We start from the raw sequence: 16998 nt of genomic DNA, 5'->3' as shown, positions 1-16998 counted from the left end.
AAAATCGTTTCCCTGTGGTATAGTAGTAGTAGTAGTGTTTGCAACTTTCCAGGGGTCATAAAATGGGGACAACACAGCAAATGTGTCCCCCCCCGACCTATCTTCTATCTTCCTATGTGAAAACACCTACCTTCCCCCATTTAAAGCAAAGCAACATATGCCAATGTCTGTAGGCAGGGGACCAACCTTTTGGGGGATGGGATGGATACCCCATAGAAGCCCCGACCTGCAAAATATCCTTTCGCTGGTGTTTTTTTAAAAAAATGTTTACTGAAAAATATACTCCTTATAATAAACTCAAGCACATGATGGACAAATCATGATGGCCAAATGACAATGGTACTTCCAAAACACCGTGGCCTCAAAGCAGGGTTGTATCTTGGCCTCTACTATTTTCAACTTATTCATTTTGGATATAGGGGAAAAATCTGTCCAACTCGGATGCCCCAAAGCTACAAGCACAGCAGATTTCATGGGTCCTCTATGCTGACGACCTTATTCTTCTTTCCAAAACATTGGAGGCCTATTATCATATGTCCAGGAAAATGCAATGACCATTAACTTAGCAAAGACTCAAGTGATGGAATGCTTTAATTCTAAGATCAAAGTACATAAATCTTTTGCCTGGACATTCCAAAATGAACGCATCTTAACCACCTCTTTATATAGATATTTAGGGGTCTTGATTAACAACCAAGGGAATGATGCACTGTATGTTGATGACCGTAAAACCAAGCTGCATTCTCTCACTTCACAAGCTAAAGTGATTTTGTTTAAGTTTGGCAAAATGACTTGCAGCTCTGTCTTAATGTTCTATTCTTTGAAAGTGAGCCCTATTATCACCTATGGATCCAAATCTAGAATCCCTAAAGATCGTATCTTTTGGGACATGATTGAAGGGAAATTCTGGCAATCTGTATTTAAATTACCCAACTCTGTACCTGGCGCATTGGTTCGTTTTGAACTAGGAGCTTTGTCACTGTTCAGCATGTACGCTTGGAAAATGTGCGCGTTTCTTCTAAAATGCTTAATCCGAGTGCCCCTTCAGGACATCTCACACATTTTAGCCAGACACTTGCTACAATCAGCTTCACAATTTCCAGTGAAATGGAGGAATTTTACAATAAACCTACTCATTGATGCCCACATCTCAATTGACATCTTAATCAACAACCCTAAGCGCGCCCAACTTATCACACATCAGAACGGTGCCGATCCTACAAAGATTGTGACGTGGTTCGTTTCAGGCACAATAAATTCAGGTCAATGCAACCCTACTTATCTGTATATGCCTCTGCCAATTTCAGGCAACTCTACTTGAGGTTTCGCTTGAACCTATGGCCTATCAGAGATATTCTATGTAGGCGAGATGTCTTGGCCAGCCATGAGACTGGTTACCGATTTTGCAAACTGAGCAAATATCCTGAAACTTTAAGGCATGTTGTCGCATTTTCTACTGAAGTCGCTATGCAACGTCCTAAATACCATTTTGAAACTATGAAATGTACAGTCAATGATGAATTTTGGACATTAGTATCTGGTGCTATATATCTATACAAATTGCTACTATCGGATTTCTACTGGAGTTGGGATTGAATGACACAGAAGAACATATTACATCATGTTAGTTTGCATGTGTCACAGAGGTCAATAATTTTTTTTAAAAAATGTTTTTATCCTCTTTTATTACTTGTAAGTTGTGCAGGAGGCTAATCATGAATTCCATTTATTTATTCTCGTTTATAAGTATATTGTATATTTTCGTTTTCTGTCACACTGCTGAGACCGTGGAAGTTATGGGCAAGATGGAGGCGCTATTAGGTCCCAACAGTCTTTCTGTGAGCAGTCCAGTCTTTTTGTTGCTGCTGCATTTAAGGAAGCCACGCCCCCTGCGAGTCGCGTTGCAACTCGCTATGCTGACTTTCGATTTTGTGCCTACTACCGTTCCTGACATACCGAGCTCCTCTTTTGTTTTCTCGGTTAATCTCCGCGGCCCTTCGCCTTCTCGTAAGGCGACGGCCGTTCTCTCTTGCCTTTCCTTTCCTTTCCCCTTATCTGGTCCTCGGTTCCAGCCTAGCTTCGCCCCCCGTAGTACCCTCTACCTCGCTCGGCTGGTACCTGTCTTCCCCGTCGGCGAGGTTCCGGTTTTCCGGTTCCCTGTTGCTCGGGGTCTATTCCGGCTTCCCTCGGTCTTGCCATCCCTCTCTTTCACCCCCTCTTTCTTTCGCGCACTCTCACATTCACTCGCTCTCTCATTAATACTCTCTTGCATTCACTCTCTCTCTCATTCGCGCACTCCAGCATTCACTCGCTCTCTCATTCATACTCTCTCGCATTCACTCTCTCTTACTCTCACGGACTCACTACTGCTCTCTATTGCTCACGAGTTTTCTCTCTCTCTCTCTCTCCCCATAACTTTACCTGTCTACCGAAACAACTTACCTCAGTTTGCAGTCTTCTGTGCCTATGTTTGATCCTTCGGAAGCATAGAAGTTCTCCTTTGTGGCTTCACACTCCATCGCCTCTCCCAGGGCTCCTTCATTCATGCCAAGGAATCACAGTCCGGTAGCTGTCATCCATTGGAGTATCAACTGGACATTGGCCTCAAGACTTTTAAAGCCTCTGGATCCGCAATTCCTCCAATCTATCCTCGCCTGCAGCCTCACAGGGTTTTTTCTGCCTTACTGGCTTTTTCCCTGTTTTGGGAGGGGCGGACTCCCCAGGGTTCACCTGACGGTTTATTCCAATAACGGTCAAGGTGGCCTCCGGAGGAGACCGTCCCTATCTCTTCGAACGCAAGAAGGGGAAAGGACTCCTTAAGAAGGATACTGAAGAGGAGAGAACCCCGAAAGACCGGAGGAGAAGACAGAAAGTCGCCAGTCACAGTGAAGACCAAGGTGAGGAGACTCCTGGGGAAAGAACTGTGGGAAGTGGCTTTGACATTTTCATTCAAAATCTTCAAATGAATATGAGAGATCTATACTTTAAATATTTTTATTATGTATGTGTTTTCTATGTATGTAATCTGCTAATGATTTTTTTTTTAAGAAAGAAAGGTTGATTCATCAGCCAATCAATAAAAAATAAAAATAAACTCAAGCATTAAGAAACACCAGTTCAGGTAAGTCTTGCTACACGTATAATAAAACTGAAAAGCGTCTCTAAGAAACATGACTTACAACTTAAATCGAGAGCGAACAATTTTAATGGTGAGCAAAATGTTTAGTCAATTTTAAGTTATTTAAAAATGGTTGCAACATTTTTACTAAAAATCCCAAGCATATATTAAAACAGGCAGTGCTCCAGATAAGATTTGGAAGTGGGAGTATTTTACTCCCTATTTTTTAAAGTTGAGAGTAAAATTATTTTTAGGGAGTACAATTCCCAATGAGAGTACTTTATAAGCGAATAAAAAAAATAGACATTTTTTGTAATCTTTTTTTATTTTGCTCCTAGTTATTCATGCACATTAAAAGATGCGTGTTTACTTCTTTTAATCATGCAGTTTTTGTGATACATTGATGTTAGGCAAAAACCTGTGCAGTTCCCTTAGGGACCACTGCAAAAGATTTAAGACTACAGGTGTTTGGCAGTAAACCCACTTGGTAGCAGTCTGTACCACACAGATTCACTGGTATCTGTGGCTGAGCAGTCAGACTTCCCTCAAGAAGAGTTAGGCAGTATACAGAGCATACAAAATAGGTACAGAAATACAGTAGCACAAGCAAACACTGACCGGAGCTTGGGTGTAAAAGTATATAATTATTTAACACACACTTATAAAACACACTAGCACTAAATTGGTAAGATACGTTCAAAACACAATCACTTATCATATGTACATCCCTAATTACTTGATGGACAAGTCTTAGTTAACACCACTTATTTCCAGACAGAGGTGAGCGCTTAACGTTCGATGGCACGCCAACAAGTTAAATAAAAAGGGAGGGAAAAGCAGAATTATGGAAGCATACACACTTTTTAAAGAACCACAGCAAGTTAGGAAGGCACAGTCTACTGGTGAGCAAGGAAGTTTAGGTGCCAGGCCCACTTCCAAGGGAGCCAGGCGGAAGATGCCCAAGACCCAAGGTTAAGTTCAGTGCAGGCTAACCCAGGTTCGAGAGACGAGATTTTAATACACCCCGTTCAAACGGTTGCAAGGGAAGCCAGGCGGAACATGGTACCTTAAATGGAGGATCCTCCAGCAGGGTCAGTTGTTCCTGGCAGCGGGTGCAAGTCGCAGCGTCGTCCAGAGGATGAGAAGATCTCGTTGTGGAGGAAGGATGAAGGTTGTTGCACTGTCAGGGAAGAAACCAGCCGTGGAGTTCTCCGGTACAATGGTACTACCCTTTCGGTTTGCAGTAGTGGTGAAAAAGTGGTATCCCGGGGTGCTTGGCACAGGCAAGGCGGCCACGAGATGCTCCAGGAAGTCGAAAAGGTAGACTGGTTATCCCCACCAGTCAAAGGAAGAAGACTCTCCGGGCTGGAGATCTCCTCTGTCGTTGGGAAAAGTGGCGAGACGGTTCAGCAGGGCTTCACCGGTGATGTCGTCGTTGCACGCCGGCTCAGCTTCTCCCTCCTCGGATTCTTCGGTCCTGTGGCGACTTCTGAAGTTCCAGTCCCCAAAGCCCTGCTTTTATGCAGCAAACCCCCATTCACTCAGCCTAGCTGTCAAACATGCTAAGTGGTGGCTCACCACTTGGGCCAATCACACAAGAGTGCAACTTGAGTTACCAAGGTAACTCAGTCCAGGGTGCCTAAACCCCCTCCCACATCCCCTGTGGTACCCAGACAGAGTGGCAACACTTTTGGAGGCTTCTGCGGAGAAGCCCGCCACAAAGTGGAACAAAGGGCTCGACTTGGGTTGGAGTCACAGAAGAGAACACAAACGCCATTTTAGAATAGAGTCCTGGCAAAAAATACCAACCGGCAAATTAATATTAAATAAATAAACCGGCAGTATGTTCGAGGCTATAAGAATTAAATAATTAAAGTTGGTAGCTTCGAACAATGGGAAAATCCCATAGAGATATATTTGCGGTTGAATATATAAAAGTAGTATCCACTGATACCAGCCAAAACTCAATTAGGGGGACGGAGACGTGCCCCCTCGAACAACAGACCCCGGGGCAATCGAATTGCCCCGACCAGTAAGTCTACAATATGATGGTTTGTACTGTTTTCTGTTCATAATTTGGTACTAGCACAGCCAATGGTGACTTTACATGCCCTGGGAGACAGTAGTCAGTCCCAGGTCTAAGTTGGGGGATCGCTACGACACCCCTGGGTTACGGCACAGAGGGTGCTGTGTAACCAACATCAAAAAAACATTGTGGAGTTAAAGACCCCATAGCCCATAAAATACATGGAAAGTCAAAGGAACACCTCAAATCATGTCCAAGAGTGGGAGCAAAAGAATCTCACTCTTAGCAGGAGAGAAAAAAATAAACCCCAAAAAATCCAGCAAAGCTGCTGGGGGACTCACTAGGTTTGGGAAATTAGCCTTACAGAGAATTCTCCCTAACAATTGATCCACTCAACAGCATTTCCCCACATAACCAAACTGTATTTGCGCAGAAACAGCCAAATGGATGCGCTGGCTCCTCTGAGCGCCATGGCTCAAAACTGCATTTTGCAACAACCACCAAAAATGGCTGCACCGTCCTGCCAAACACACATTGGGCAGGATGGAACAAGGGGGCCCATTGAATGAGATTGCCAGTGGGTTCCGACAAACAAAAGGAAGAAAGTGGAAAAAGCAGCGTTGCTTTGCTGAAAAAGCCGAAATCTCTGTTGAAAACAAACCCTTTTTCACCGTTAAGAAATGCTGCTGTGACGCCAACGTCCTCTGTTCCATAAAGCCACTGTGATTAATAAGCCCTACCAAGCCTTGTGTCGCACTGTGCCTCAGCAAAACCAGGCATGATTCTGAATTGACAAGTCCTGTCAAACCAACTCTTTAAATCAACCAGGAACTTTACTTTTACTTCCACGGGAAACGCGTTCATTTTATTTGCAAAAGTATCCAAAACTCAGCTGTTCAGAGGGGGACTCTAACTAGCTGAGCCATGCCTGTTTCAATGTATCCGTGCTTCAGCCCAACTCCAGCATTTCAAGAGAATACTATAGCTGCAAGGACTCCACAGGAATGGGGAACAACATTTTCCGGCACCTAGCTTGCCAGTCCGACAGGACTTGGAAAGTCCCGGTGGCACCGGCAAGCTAGCTGCCGGTAAAATGACACGAATCTGGTGGCAACCCACCAGTAGCACCAGCAGGGCTACCGCCGGACTCGTAATTAGGCCCTATGTCGCTAACCTCAATAAAGACAGCACTTCTTTGTTGGACTGCTCACCAAGGCTTCTTCGGATAAACATTTTTGGTACATTTTTTAACAATGCAACTCCCTGAAGAGATGAAGGAGCACGTTTGCACATAGCCACTTTTGGGATCTGCCCACCAAAGAACTAACAAGATGCAGCCATTGATTTGAGGCCTTTCATAATGAATAGCAGCTGACTTAACGAACACGCCTGTCACGACATTGATAACTGCATGGCAAATTTTTTCATTGTCATGCATCAACATTTAGTCACAGTGAGTGGCTTTCCCATGTAAATTAAAGCCACTGTCATGTCCGAAGCAGTGCGAATATGCTGTGATTCCTATCCAAAATGGCGCCAAGAAGAGATACAAGAACATGTTACGTGCGACACGGAACGAGTGAAACGTTCTAGTTGTTATAATAGAAGTATGGTCAGCATTGGACAGCCGTACCCCGCTGAAAGAGGTTTGCAGGATGGCGCTACCCTGCCACCCACCAAAAGGTAAGCAGATTCTCTGTTGTCCCTGTCCGAACAACCGTCTCCAACGCTGGCGGAACCAATGTTATGGGTCTTGAGAATGAGACATTAAGAGCTCGGCGGTCTCTAGTAATTAAAAAACAGACGCACAGGTGAGAAAACTTGCTGACTAATAGATCGGTCGGATTAATTGAACAGGAAAGTTTTGATAGGAGAACAAAAGCAATCTTCAATTCTCATCCTCCTTGATCTCTCTGTGGCTTTTGATACCGTAGATCACCCCTTACTTCTAAGCACTCTCTCCTCCTTTGGCTTCAAAGACTCTGGTCTCTCCTGGCTCACCTCTTACCTCTCCAATCGATTGTTTTCGGTCTCCTGGGGCAGCCGCTCCTCCTCCAGCCTCCCCCTGAACTATGGCGTCCCTCAAGGTTCCGTGTCGGGACCCTTTCTTTTCTCTCTCTACACCTCCCTTCTCTCCACAGTCATCTCTTCTTTCGGCATTTCCCACCACGTTTACGCGGATGACACCCAACTCTTTCTTTCCTTCACATCTGACCTCCACCTCACTCTTTCTTCACGCCTCAGGGCCATAAAAGATTGGATGTCACCCCACTTTCTTTCCCTCAACACTGACAAGACTGAGGTGCTTTTCTTCCCTCCTAACACTCTCTCCCCTTCTCCTCCTCCCTTCATACACTTTCCACCTTCCAACCTCCCCATATCTTCCCATGCCCGCAATCTCGGCCTCCACCTCGACTCCCCTCTTTCTCCTTCTCCAACCACATCTCTCTAACCTCTCGAGCCGGTCGCCACCACGTATAACATCCGCAAGATCCGCTCCTCTCTCACATTCCATGCTTCCAAACTCCTAATCTCCTCCCTTATTTTCTCCCACCTCTTCTACTGCTCCTCTCTTCTCTTTGGACTCCCTGTCTCTCACCTATCTCCCCTAAATCCCTCTACCACTCCTCGATCCATACTTTATGTCTCCTCGGCCCTCAAGACCATTTCTACCTCTCCCTTTCTCTCAACTTGGCTTGCTTCCCTTGCTCTCACAACTGAAATTTCAATTCCTCTGTCTCGTCTACAAATCTCTCCATGACCTGGCGCCCCCTACCTTTCATTTTACCCCCCCCCCACTCAGCAAACCTCTACCTCCTCACTGTACCCGCAGCCCCATGTGCCTCCTCACGCTTCTGCTCCTTCCAACTCTTGGCCCCCCTACACTGGAACTCCCTCCCGCTCTTCATCCACTCCACCCCTACCTACTCATCCTTCTGCCACTCCCTGAAAGCCCATCTCCTTCACCCCACTTCCCTTCCCCTCTCCTCCTACCCTTGCCCCCCCCATCCTCTCCCCTTCCCTCTGACCTTATTGGTAACAAATACTACTTAAGGTCAATGAGGACACCAGACCACTCCCCCTTCCCTTTCCCCCTACCTCAAATCCTACACCATAACTCCCATCATCTACCCCATCCTCTACCCTACCCTCACCCTCTCACCCCTGTAAATAGTTCTACTTATTGTTCTAATAGCCTGTTCATGTTTGTAAATATGCTTCTCTCACTTTGTACCTGTTATATTGTAAAGCGCTTTGGCTTAAAGCTCTATATAAATTCAATAAACAGATCTATACTACCATCACAATATTCTCTGTACTTCTAGGAGAATAACAGGAAGACTAATAGAAACGCCAGATCCAGCTGTTCCCATAACCTGTGTTAGACTATAATGCAGCATATATAGGCTACCCGTTTCCTCATTTATGTGAACTCCACTGATAGAAAGAAGAAATCGGTTCACCCCTTTCAAGAACAAGGCTAGCTGTGATAACTCTAGAGAGAAACCTCACAAAAAAATTGGAATGTGATGCTCGCTCCAGAAATTTGAATAGTCTTATCAAGCTTCAGTTTATCCTTTGTATTGTAGTGTGTCCATTTGAAAACAGTGGGGTTCATTGATCCCGTCACATATCAAAGAAATACTGTCCTGAAGAAAGCCCAGCCAACACCCTTCGTATTAACACCGCATACCATGGAGAAATGTGGACATCCCTCAAGAAATCTTGTGATTAGAAGCCCCTGATTAAGAGTTTACTCGAAATGCGTTGGGCCATATGTACATTAAATGCATGAATTTATTTACAATTAAATGGTTATTTAAATTTTGTTTTAGCATTGGAAACTGAACTGCTTAAAATGTGCATATTAGTTGCATTCATTTTATTAAACTGATAAGTAGCAACACATGCCCCACCATGAAGGCGGCTCTTCCTAAACAACACGCTACCTACTTCTTCATACTCCCCACATTTTACACATGCTTAGCGCTCTTTCACACAATCTACCAACCACCCACCAATACCACCTCCACTCACGCGCACAAACCATCATCTAACACCACAGCACTGCTCACTACTACTTCGACCCACCTGGCGCTTCTAACACCACTATGGAACCAGTACACTCCTCTGAACACTCGCCCAACTGCCCCACCAGACACCACAGACTTAGAACACGCACTCAGCCGATGTGCATTCTCTCCTTCCCCATAGCTACCACTTGCAGGAACTCTAGGCTCGGTTCCCGTACTTCGATCAGACACCCCACGCACTTCTCCAAACTATCTACTCGCAAAGGTAAGTCAACACAGCCCCAGGACTCTCAGCCTTCACCTCGTCCCAAGCCCCCTAACTCACCGCCCAAAGCTGGCTTATCTAAAATGCGAACAAACAACAACTCACAATCCTCTGATCTCAATTGCGCTCGGCTCAATGCTCTCTCTCTCCCCGCCCTGGAAATAAATGATCTACTTAGTCAAGACCTAGACATTCTATGTATCACTGAAACATGGTTACACAAGGCATTGGGCCCCTCAATCACGCTAGCCTTGTCAACAAGTTACGCCATTCTCAGACAGGACAGGACTACAAAAACAGGAGGGGTGGTTGCCATCATTTACAAAGATACCATCTCCATAAGGTCCACACTTCATCCATGGGAGGGTAGCGTAGATATATTGTTGGTGAAACTATCCCTCTCACCAAACAACACCATCAATATCCATCTCCTCTACCGGCCACCAAGATCTCCGGCAGATTTCCAGGGACACTTCACCCACATACTTAGTGGCAACTTCAAAAAATCCACCAAAACACTACTCCTAGGTGACCTACATCTAGGCTTCAAGGACCCCAATGACAAAGCTGCCAACACTATCCAAAGATCTCTCAAATTTAGGGTTCACCCAAAACAATTTGTAGCCCAACCGACTCCAAAGGTTGCACCCTCGATTGGATTGTTGATCACAACTGTAATTCTTCCATCACGTCCAATTGTGCTTATCCACGGACAGGCCACAATTGCATTCAATTTACTACCCCCACAGCTTCCAGCAAAAAAACCACGACGGCCGCCCCTACCACTCTAGTAAGAATCTGCAAAAAACTTACAGCAGATAACATCCATCCACACCTAAACATCCCCTGCCTAGCACCTCCCTTCCCACAAGACCCTGTCACCCTAGCGGATATCTTTAGAGACACCCTTCTCTAATGCAGTAAATGCTGTAGCACCTCTAGAATGTAAGAAAGAATAAAAGTTGCTTCACTCGAACTCATGGTTCACAGATGAACTACAAACATTGCGTTCAAATAAACTGCTTGCTCTCAAAATGTGGCAAACTAACCCATGTGACTACCAAAGATGGCTTTAAATTGGCTGCCTTGACATAAAGAAGCCATATTCTCTGCTAAATCCAATTAATGTAATCTTCGTATATCTAATTCAAACTCACAAACCAAAGAACTGTTCCCCATTTTTAAGGAACTCACGGCTCCAGCACAGACGAAATCGCTAAGGACGAATCGTGGTGCGCAAGTATCCAAGCGGCTATGCTAAAAAAAATAAACCACCTCCGAAATAAAATCCAGGTTCACGGCAAAGCACTCCAAAATCAAAATAGGCCTACACAGACCACGCCTGAGCATAAACTACAACACCTACCCACATTCTCTGTTAAGGATGTCACTGAACTTATAGACATTCTCAAACACCTTAAACCATCGCTTTGCAAGAGAGACACTTGCACCCTTAAGATAATAAAAGACTGTGCAGAGGCCCTTGCACCTCTTCTCACAGCCTTCATCAACTCCTTGTTTGCAACACGCATCATCCCTTTCAACCTTAAAGAGGCCTGGGTGCGCCCTCTTCTGAAAAAACCCAAGTTAGATCCGGCCCAACCTAACAACTATCGGCCCATAACCACTGTCCCTTTTCTTCTTAAAATACTGGACAAAGCGGCTCATAATCAGATCCAACTCCACTTGGAGAATAATTCGGTCCTAGGAAAAAGACAGTCAGGATTCCGCAAAGGGCAAGGCACCAAAACTGCACTATTAGACCTAAAAAAAAAATCAAATTAACCAAATCTTAGACAAAGGTAAGCCTGCTCGCCTCCTCATCTTAGACCTATCGGCAGCCTTCGACCTGATCGACCATAAAACTCTCACCTCACTCAAGCAGCACAATTCTCCAAGCAAGCAACTTCATGGATCTCCTTCCTAGAAGGAAGAGCAATGAAAGTTTTCTCAAACATAGCAAACTCAGCACCTACCACCATTCACTGTGGAGTCCCACAGGGATCGTGTACTGCGCCTACGCTCTACAATCTCTTCACAAAGCCCCTTTTTGACAAGCTGGATCCACTGGGCATCGCATATACCAATTATGCGGACGATACCCAAGTTCTCCTACCACTAACCGGCTCATACGAGCAAGATGTGGCCGCTCTAAGCCAAATCTACGCCAGCATCCAGGCTTGGATGGCAGAAAACGGTCTATGCCTCAATGGAGATAAGAGAGATTCTCGTCCTGGGGCAAAAAACACACATTAAACAAATTAGACTGTCTCTACTCCAAATTTAACATTGACAACTCCGTCATTCCCATCCTCACAGCCGTCAAGACATTAGGGTTTCACATTGATGCCACGCTTTCCATGAACAAGCAAGTCAAAGCCATAGCCCCGGCCTTAAGCACCAAACTCATCAATGCCATTAAACAGTTCCTAACTAAGTCCAACTGCCTCTAAATAGCCAGAGCCACTATAGGGGCCAAGCTTGATTATTGCAACGCCCTCTTAGCAGGCACATCCATAAAAAACTCAAACCGACTCCAAGTCACCCAAAACAACGCGCTAAGAGCAGCACTCAGCTTTCCAAGAAGAGACCTCATCTCTCAAGGCAGACAGTCCACTGGCTTCCAGTCAAAGACTGCATTACCTTTAAAATCCTTAACACAGCCACAAATGAATCAACTCCACAGCACATTCCTATCAATCAGAAACTCTGAACAGAACCACTTCAGCAAGACCCACTAGAGCATCTTACACCAATCAACTCACTATCCAACACATCAACAGGGGTAAAGCAGGAGCGTTAGGCTTCCCCTACATAGCACCGAAGCTCTGGAACTCACTCCCCACCGCTCTTCAAGCTGAAACCTCGCTCACTGCCTTTCGGAGAAATCTGAAAACTGCACTTTTCAACTAACACTCCACCCTCATATCTCCACACCTAGATCATACCCTCTGAAACATGTGTAGACAAATACGACAGCTTGAATGACAAGCTGTCTTCTAGTTCCAGTGAGGTGTCCTGCATATAACAGGTGGAATTTGGGGTTCTTTCACATGTTTTTTTTTTTTAAATCTAAATCTAACATATTAATACATGAATAGAAGAACTGTATTGAAAAAGCAGGTGTGTTAGAAATTATCACATCACGTACTATAACCCTATGACACAAAAAGGTTTATATGTAACGTGTGTATATGCTACTCTTGAATTTGAATGAATTACTGGTATTAAGTCAGTGTTTTATGTATGAACACCGTTCCTTGGTTTCATTTTGGCTATGTGGAAATATGAATACATGTGTCTTTTTTCAGTAAGTGTTTGTGCACTACATAATGCTAAATTGAATTTGAATATAGCATTTCATGAGTATCATCGCCAAAATGGATGTAGGTAAAGAAAGGGCAGTCAGTTGCCGTGCTTTGGATAATATTATAGGTTTCTTCCCCATTTGCAACTGTTCCCCCGAAAACCAAAAAGTTCGAAGTACCCATTAACAACACAGGTCTAACTTTCTTAAACATAAACTAAACTTGCTTCCGACAAGGGAAAAGTTGTGGGGAGCCAGGTCTAACACACCAAAAAGGTCTAACACATCAAGAAAAGATTGATACTGCGCGAGTATGGGGAACACATTGCGAGACATTGGAACATCTCCGGACAGAAAGTCCCCAAAACCAGCATTACAGGACCAGATATTGCGAGAGTTCTGCAGGATAGGAATATGTATTCACAGCCACACTTCAGGAATGGGATACTGTGGGGGAACCAGCGATCGTTGCTCAGGGCTACTTTGAGATGTATAAACTAAATATTGAGGGAAATCTTAGAAGTTATCTTATGGGTGAATGTTTTAACTTGTATATTTTAGCGTATTAGGATGTTTTATAATGTATTGTGCCAGGTCTAATACAAACCAAACGCACAATTAAATAAAAAAATAAAACATATGGCTATCTATCTTGCTGTGCCCCCGGAAGGGCCCTTCCCCTCCCGCTCACACAAAATCGTTGCACTGCTGCTCGACGATCGAACGATGCTCGGCGAGCAATAAGCTTGTGGTAGAGGGAATTACATTGGGAAGAGTTCCCCACTTTCGAACGAGCCCTCACACGCACAAATCGCTGCAAAAAAACGCACGTTTACTCACCTACTCATGCAACTTCCGTGTTGTTTGCCCGTTTCAATTTCAAATTGTGTGACGTGACCCCACGTACGTCATCACGTTGTTCAACGGACCCTACCGACCCGGTAGCGACTAGTTCCCATCCGAGAAACGGCCCATAGCAACGGCCCGCCCCCTCTTCCTCACGTGACCTCTGATGTCCCATTTTACTGTATACTGAAGACAATTAGATCTCCATGGTGAGTGAGTGAGCCAGGAAGAAGAGCCTAGGAGGCACAGTCGTGTCCATGCCATCTGCAGGCAGTGTACGGATTGAAATGACACTCTGACCCTGGCTTGATGGTAACGTTGGCACCTCTGCAGCCATTGGCTCCACGTCAGTCTTCATCGTCACAGTACTTACCCTTTGAAGGCGCTCTGCCTTCCGACTACAACCCTTCCCCAAAATTAATATATTTTTTCAATTTTTGTAGCATCTATCCCTCATAGCCCAGAATGCAAAACACCGGATAATCCAGCGAGACTGTTTGGCTGGTCTCTCGGTTTCCAGATGTTTAACTCCACTTCTGGTTCTAGGTGTGGCTATGCTGATTCCCCCCCCCCCCCCTCAGTCCCCGCTGGTAGAGGGAGGGCAGCCTCAGGCATGAAGAAAATGGTTCATCCCTGGAGTTCTACTGGGCTTGGCGCCAGATGTGGACAGGCTTTGGGGTGGCTGTGGATGGCTTTCTTTCCCTGTGCCTGCAAGAGGGTGAAGCTCAGGGATTGAGCAACAGGAGAAGTCGATAGTGCCAGTGGTCTCTGAGGCCCGCACAAAGTGGGAATGTGTGGAATCATTCTTTGGCTCCTGTTTGATGGAGCCTGTAGTTCGTTGATTTCAGAATTGGATTCTTGAGTCCCACAGATGGGCGTTCCGTACACATACAGGGCTGACTCTTGAAATTGTTGATCTTACTTCTTTGGAGTTAGTAAAAAATGATAATGCCCCCAAGATTAAATTTTAGATGCAGTGTTTCATCCCTCCCTCTCGTGCGAGGGACGACATTGCAACAATACCACAACCCCTGAGTAAGGGTGGAACATTTTAGGCTCAGCTAAAGAATGGCATGGGCCTTTAATCCCAGCTCCGAGGCGGGAGTCTTGAGACTAGCTAGTGATTTGCTGATGGCAGTGCATTGTAAAGTGGATTGACTGAAGGACCTAAGCAGCGAGCTGGGCTAGCGAGACACGACCTTTTCAGTATCTCATGGTTAAGGCACAGACTATAGCGATTTCAGCTCTCTCTGAGCCTTTTGACTGGTGGCACAGAACCAAGGAGGTTGGCAGGGCAGCTCCCTCTTGTAGGATACAGTATCTTGCTTATCTGGAGTCACAGGGCTTGCAGAATGGATCAGTGTTTGGTCATTTGTCCAGGAGTATGGTTTTAGGTGCCCCAAACCCAACTTTAGCAGTGCGTTTTGTTGTGATAACATGCTCCCTATTAGATTACGGCCGAAAGTTTGGTTTGGGCGAGTCCTGTTGACATTTTATCGTCGTCCCTTGTCCCCATAGACCTATGCTTGTGGTTGGAGGCATGCTGCAACAGATGGGCACAAGCTGGTGTAGGTTCTGAATTACATCTCTCTTAGCTGTCACCAGGCATTTGGAAACTATTGTTTTTGTCAGGTACTTTGCCTAATTGCTCTTCTGCTCTGGCTTGTAGATATCCCTTCTTTGTTGGCCATGGCAGCCGTTGCAGGTTGGGTTATCTGGCATCACTGTGAGTTGCAGCAAAGTAATTAGGGTGGGCTTGTGTGCTATATAGGATCCACCCTTCTCCACTTGCTGCCCACAGTGTCATTTTAGCGATTTGGTGGGGGTGATCTCCCCTCCCTTAAGTTTGGGTGGTGACGAGATGGAGTGAGCAGAGTTTTGCTCCATCTGCACCATGTAGTATGGCTCAGTCTTGCCAGCATGTTGGTTGGTCCTGTTGGATAGTGGTAACTGGGCAGGGTGACTGTCCTTGGAGCAAGGCCCTGGTCTTCTTACGTTAATGGGCATCTGTTAGGCTTGTGTGCGCAGCTCCCAGAATTTCAGGAATTACCGGAGGGCTTTCCGCCTGTGCAAAGGCAGCATCATATCTCTGTGGGTCATTACTGGATCTGCTCGTGGGGCATGTAAGTGGGTGACATAGGTAAAGTTGCCTCAGTGATTGGCTGGGACTTGCTGCCCCTTGGATGATAGATTGAGCAGGCACAGGCTTGCTGCTTAAAGTAGGCTCAGGGTTTGAAATTGTGGGAGCTGGGAGCTATTAGGTCCTGCTTGTAGCTTATAAGAGCATGGTTAGCGTGGCACCAGGAGCTTCTATTGGCTCCCCTGGCCAACTGATGCCAGACAAATGTGTGGGACAATCTATAAATAAACATTAGAACACATCGAAACATTTAAAGCATAATGAGTTATAAATAATGGACAACATGATAAGTTTGCATCTTATATGAAAGTTAGTCGGCTCTAGAGTCTTCTTGTGTTGGACTCTGTTACTGTGTGCTGTTTGCTGCAAGAAGTCTCATTTTGCTGTTTATTACCCTTTAAAAAGGGTCTGATGCCGTGGAGCGGCTGCTGAGTCGGCTGTAGAGTCTTCTTGTCTTTCTGCTTGTCGGGCTCTAGGGATCCGAAGAACGTTCAGCTCTGCCGCAGCAACGCTTGGGAAAAAAAGGAGGAGGCGGTGTGTAGAAAGGTGAGCGGTAAGGCTGACATTGTGTCTGGGCGAGGGGGAATTTTAGAGTGTCGCGACTGTGTTGGGTCTGTATCTTCCAGCGAGAACACTCCTTTGTGAAGACCTGAATTAACAAGGAGTAACCCCCATGGTTTCCAGATCAAGACCTTCGTCCCGTAATACTGCTGCACCGCCACACTGCCGTAATACTCAGCTTTTGGTTGTTGAAGCTCCATTTTTTTTCTTCTTTTTTTATGCTGGTAAATGCGAACTCATCTCGGATTGTGTTGTGAGAGCCGTATTGCTCTGTGGAGAGGAGGGGATTAATTACGGCTTATCTCACCGGATCGACGCCCCACTCAGAAGACATCTTCTGATACCACGCACAGTTATTTCACTTGTGTGTATTGGATTTTTTCTAGTGCGAGAATTTTCATCACTCTCCAGTTTTTTTTTTGGCGCTGACCAAGGTGAAGCTTTGCAGTACTCTAATGCAGGCTGACCCTAGATCCCCAGAGCGGGATGGCTCTTTTATAGAGTCCTTAGTGGCTGTGGTACAACAGGCTCCACAGGTCGAGGAGAACAATTTAGCAGCTAACTGTAGCCAATTGATCCAAGCTCAAGTATATGCAACCGCTGCTTCACACGCCTGTGGCAGGTGTGGTACTTTTCGTTGATGTGTTATACTTGTAGCATATCTGTTGTTTGGAAACACTAATCTAATTTAACTACAACCT

The 16998-nt window shown here is 45.4% G+C and overlaps 1 protein-coding gene across 2 annotated transcripts in view; it reads right to left on the bottom strand.

Moving 5' to 3' along the window:
* The window catches only part of LOC138528614 (piggyBac transposable element-derived protein 4-like), a 151896-nt gene extending 138210 nt beyond the window's left edge, over positions 1 to 13686 (bottom strand). Inside the window, exon 1 of one of the 2 annotated variants that reach the window (XR_011284188.1) lies at positions 13591 to 13686. The gene's annotated coding sequence lies outside the window, so the exon portion shown is untranslated. The remainder of the gene's footprint in view (positions 1 to 13590) is intronic. The other variant, XM_069640411.1, reaches the window with a different exon arrangement.
* Positions 13687 to 16998: the final 3312 nt, after the last annotated feature.

The sequence above is a fragment of the Ambystoma mexicanum genome, chromosome 7q (genome assembly GCF_040938575.1).
Source record: "Ambystoma mexicanum isolate Mex_15411 chromosome 7q, UKY_AmexF1_1, whole genome shotgun sequence".
NCBI classification, from domain to species: domain Eukaryota; kingdom Metazoa; phylum Chordata; class Amphibia; order Caudata; family Ambystomatidae; genus Ambystoma; species Ambystoma mexicanum.
Note: the sequence above shows the minus strand (reverse complement) of the source record. Positions and strands in the feature narration are given on the sequence as shown.